This window comes from Pongo pygmaeus, chromosome 11, assembly GCF_028885625.2.
Source record: "Pongo pygmaeus isolate AG05252 chromosome 11, NHGRI_mPonPyg2-v2.0_pri, whole genome shotgun sequence".
NCBI lineage: Eukaryota > Metazoa > Chordata > Mammalia > Primates > Hominidae > Pongo > Pongo pygmaeus.
Window position 1 is genome coordinate 38,889,662 of NC_072384.2, and position 5,490 is coordinate 38,895,151.

Below are 5,490 nucleotides of genomic sequence, written 5' to 3' on the forward strand. Positions count from 1 at the left end.
AAATTTATTCAGCATTCCTAGGTGTTTAATACTGCATAGGTTTTCAGAACATCAAGACTGTCATATTGCCAGAACAATTCTAAGTGACAGTTTTAAAGATATCATTTACATTATTCACTTCAGTGTAATTGTTATTGTTTTTATCATGAATCTAAAGAACAAAAATTGTCTTTTTTGTTTATAACTTATCCTGGTTATAAACTCTTCTTCACAAAGCATTAGTGAAATTGATGTATCTTAATTTAGGTGATACCAAATAATTATTTTTATTGATATTCTTTCCCACCAATTGAATTAAGCATTTCTTCTGACATTAGTATCCTATCTTGTATCAATAAATGTTTAGTTGTTTTTCTAACATTCAAAGAGTTATCATATTTTCTGTGAATATTCTCAATGTTCTGATCATGTGAGAGCCAGGACAGGCTAAACATTTGCTACGTTAAGACCATGCATATGTACCCAGATGTAGCCCATTCCCTAGCTCTGGTCTTATAAATGCTGGTGATAAACCAGACAAAAGAAAAAATAAGTTATCATATTTTTAAAATGTTTCTTGTGATGACATGCAATATCTTAGATAAAAAATAAAATAACCAATAATGAATGTCTGTCTTAGCAACATGTTAAAATGAATGTTTAAGAGACAGTTGATACTAATTAAGAAATTAGGAAGTTAATTGCTCAGAATAATATTGGTTATCCTAGAAAATACATTTTCAACAGAAGCCAAATTTGGCAATACCAATTTTGAAGTATTCACTGGACATGACATGGTTTAACATTGTAATCATTTACCTTAACACCCCTTGTACTAATTTATATTTCATTAGCAACATTGTCTTTATATTTTGACTTTCCAAGTAATTTCTTGCAAAGTAAGTAAGTTGGCCAGTAAAACTATAAGTATTGTCTACCTAGCAGTTATATTTCTTTTTGTAAGTTATTAAATTAGCATTCAATTTTACATCAGTTCTATGAGCTTGGCTAATATGAGACAATGTGAAAAAGATTGAAAAAATAAAAATTAATCCTGAAATACTGTGAACAAACATACTCTAGATGCTATATATACGTCACCAACTTGTCAGCTACACCCTAGATGATCCCTTTGCCTTAGTTATATAAGCAGTTACTCATTTCCCTATTATTCATTGAATCATGCAACCATCCATCCCTTCCTCTATCCATTCATCCATCCATTCTGACACTGAACCAACATTTGTTAAGTATCATATATATGTATATATAAATATGTTTCTTGTGATGACATGCAATTTCTTAGATAAAAAATAAAATAACAAATAATGAATGTCTGTCTCAGCAACATGTTAAAATGAATGTTTAAGAGACATTTGATATTAATTAAGGCATTAGGGAGTTAATTGCTCAGAATAATATTGGTTATCTTAGAAAATATATACTATATATATACACACACACACACACAAAGCACAACAATGAAAAAAGTTTGGTCACAAAAGAGAGTGTAATCAGGTATTTTTAGTTAATCTTTAACATAAAATTAAAAAATATTTGTTACTCTTTCAATATCATCACTTCTTTCACTTTATTTGAAATTATTATATCTGTGGCTGTGAGAGAGTAAGATTTGATCCTGAGCATATTTTTTAAATGGGAAAATAGAGTAAAAGTAAAAATTAAATGGATAAAAGTAAACAAAATCAAAAAGTCACATCACAATAGCAATCATTTGTGATAGTCTTTTTTTATTTCAAAAATATATGTTGAATATCAACCATGTCCAAGGCATACTTTTAATTGCTGTACTTTCAAAAATTATATATCAGTGTTTTTGAACTTGGCACTTTCTTTTTTCTATAGCGTGTTCTAGGTCATTATTTATTACACATTGAATTTTTTTATAGTAAATTTTAAATGACTTACAATAACCATTATTACAAATCTAAAGATTTTTCATTTTAAATTTATTTTTATTATATAAATTTAAGGTTTACAAGATGTATTGATATACATATATTATAAAATGATTACTATAGTCAAGCAAATTAACATATCCATCACCTTTCATTACCTTTTTCTGTGATGAGAGCACCTGAAATCTACAGTCGTCGCAAATTTCAATATATAATGCAATATTATTAGCTCTATTCCTCATGCTGCATATCACATTTCTAGATGTATTCATCCTACATGGCTGCAAGTTTGTAGTTTTTGACTTACTTCCTATTTCTGCTTTTTCCCCTCCCCTGATAGACACTATCCAACTCTGTTTCTATGTATGCAAATTATAGAGATTCCATATATAAGTTAAATCATGCAGTATTTTTCTTTTGGGGCCTGGCTCATTTCATTTAGTATATTATAGCACATTTACCAACAAATGGCACATCTATGTTTAGCAACTGAGCATTAATATTTAAAACATATATGCTATGTAGACATACACATTTCTATCTATTATCTATGTGTATATCTATAAGGAGGACATATTTTTTAAAACATGAAGAAACAATCTTTGTTTTCCTGAGAAATTGGATTTGTTCTCAATGAAAATGGAATAAACCAAGAGGAATCTTGAAATGTAACTGGTCATGTTAATCATTAGCCAACATTTTGGATTTCCACAAATTATGGGATGTAAAACTACTGACCTGCTATTTAGAAGCATAGCTTACAATTTTTTCAACTGTCTCATTAAAATATTTGATTGTCTTTATAAATACTGGCCATGTGTTAAGAATTTTTGATATTTATTTACACTTTAAAACTACAGAAGAAATATTTGATATCTTCCTATTATAGTACAGAAATATTCCTACAAGTGTTGCAATTTTTACTCTAATGACTGATACTGTACAATCAAACAGTAATTGACTGTTTTAAAATGTTTTACTAAACTGACCAATACAAGTTCTAAGTATATTCTCAAACTAGCTTATTAAGGTAAATGGAACTAAATCAGCACATATAACAAAGGATCATTCAAAATCAAAAGATCAAGGATTTTAATTTTATGCATACATACTGAGTATTTCCTACCTATAAATCATAGTGCTAGGTAATGCAAGGAAGAACATACTATAAGCTTTGTTTTATGTTGAATTCAATATGATAGCTCATAAGTGTAAATGACAGAAAAGAGGTATGTGGCAAAAGGATAGTACAGAAGAGAAAGGGATTAACTGTTTGGCACAACATAATCTTTAGGGAAGCAGTCTTGCTTGAATGGGGCTTTTGATTACAAACAGAAATTAACTGGATAAATGGGGGTGGTAAAAAAAGAGTATTGGCAATAGAGTGAAATAGAATTGCATATTCAGAAAACTACACATAGTTAGTTATCCTGTAATTTAAAATGAAAATTTATAGCAATAGGTGGGAGATGAGTATAAAATACAGAGATGTGATTCTGTAGGGTCACGTGACCCATGATAATACCTTTGTTGTATGGACAGTGGCAAGCTGCTGAAAGATTTTTAAAACCAGAAACTATGATAAAAGCTGTTACTCACATAAACAATTGCTTCTTGCTTTAGGAAATATGTGATTTATATTTTCCAAGTAAAAAAGAAAACAATTGAATCATTCCAAAGTCATACAAATTTTATTTTTGGATGGGGCCTAAGGAGTATTCAAGGCCAATCTCCACTTTGTGCAGATAAAGAAATTAAGATTCTTAGATACATAATGAGAATTTTAGGGTCTTACCACCAGCCAGGTGCAGAGCTGGACTGGAATACGAGTCTCTTAATTAATTTTTTGGAGTTATTTGAAGATTTCAAATCACTGTGACTTTGGGAGATTGTTGCAAAATGTCATCACTTGGCACTGCTTGGTCCCAATCATCATTCTCCTATAATAGCTTTTATCTTTAGCTTTCGTTAATGCTGATTTTTAGGGTTCCTTGTCTTTCAGATGAATGTTTGGCATATGCTTGGTTAATAGGAGTAGCATTTGGTTTTTATGTGAATTCTTTTAATCTGAATCTGGTTTAAAACAAAGTGAATTCTGGTGACTATCTATGCCCCAGCCCCAGCATGGAAGTTCAAATACAGAATAGCTGTGTATTGGCAGAGTCCCAAGACTGAAACAGAAGGAGATGCCAAAGGTCTGATGACAGAGTCAAGGTTTTTGGCTTATCTATGAAGGAAAATTAACACATGGGCTTTAAATGAAAAATACCCCATCTTCACGCAAAATGCAGCAATATCAATTACTAGGGTAAAGTCTATTCATATCTTATTTCAGAAGAAGGTGGGTTATTTTTCATTCTGGACGCACTGATTGTTATTCAATAACCTTGCTGAGTTTTGCCCTTACCTACATTTATCAACTATGAGAGTTGCTCAGAAAATAAGTTTATGAGGTTAATTACCAGCACATTATGCAGAATGCAGAAAATTTGATGGTGGTTGAATATTATGCTGGCATAGGAGGGAACATTTCAAAGAGCTCAGCTCTGATTGTTTGTGATATGGTGTTTCCTTAATTAAGAATGGCTGTTTGTATACATATGCACTCCCCACCCAAGGTGCGTGCCAAGGTTTAATTTTTTTAACTCAACATTTCTTTCAGTTGCAAAAAATCAAGATAAATTTATTGAGTTGATGACAAAATGCTAATACTTAATACTTTTAAACTGCTGTTTAAGAAAGGAGATTTTCCACCAATCTAAGTGAACTTGAGTTTTAAAAGAAAATGTACTTATGTGTGTTTCTGAGTGTGTTTGTTTGTGATTATATGATAATCATAGACTGCTCAGTTTTCCTCACAAAGCTGTTGGTATATCATTAAATTAGTCAACTAAGGCTTTCAGTTTTTACACTGATATTTAAATGGAATTTATATTTTAAACATTTGCTTGATTAAGAGATGAGCATCAGTCTGCTTCTTGAGATTGATGAATTAATAACTTTCAGCATGTTTTGAATAAAACAAAATGGAAAAGTAGAAGACTGTGAACAGAAGCATATGTATACCTAGCAGTCTGTTGTGTTTATACAATTAACATTTTATGGACACCATTACCCTCTATTTATTAAGCTTAACATATTTATCAGGCTTTGGGATTACTGAGCAACAATCAGCCTTTTAATTTTTTTTAGAAATTGAAAGTTTTAAATAGAGAAAAGAGGATTTCTTTTTTTTTTTTTTTTTTTTTTTCTTTTTTGGTGAGATGGAGTCTCACTCTGTCACCCAGGCTGGAGTGCAGTGATGCAATCTGTGCTCACTGCAACCTCTGCCTCCCGAGTTCAAGTGATTTTCATGCCTCAGCCTCCCAAGTAGCTGGGATTACAGGTGTGCTCCAACATTTCCAGCTAATTTTTGTATTTTGAGTAGAGATGGGGTTTTGCCATGTCGTCCAACCTCAAGTGATCCGGCAGCCTCAGTCTCTAATAGTGCTGGAATTACAGGCTTCAGCCACTATGTATGACCAAGAAGAGGATGTCTTTTTGTCATTTTTATAGTCCCAGGAAAATTGGGAGAATTCCTAGATAGCTACGG

General features: G+C 31.3%; 1 non-coding gene across 1 annotated transcript; it reads left to right on the plus strand.

Annotated features, from left to right (window-relative positions):
* Positions 1-381: 381 nt before the first annotated feature.
* On the plus strand, positions 382-513 carry LOC129032245 (small nucleolar RNA SNORA72). The gene has a single exon (XR_008501261.1). It is a non-coding gene; the product is annotated as a small nucleolar RNA SNORA72 (small nucleolar RNA).
* The last annotated feature ends 4,977 nt before the right edge of the window (positions 514-5,490 follow it).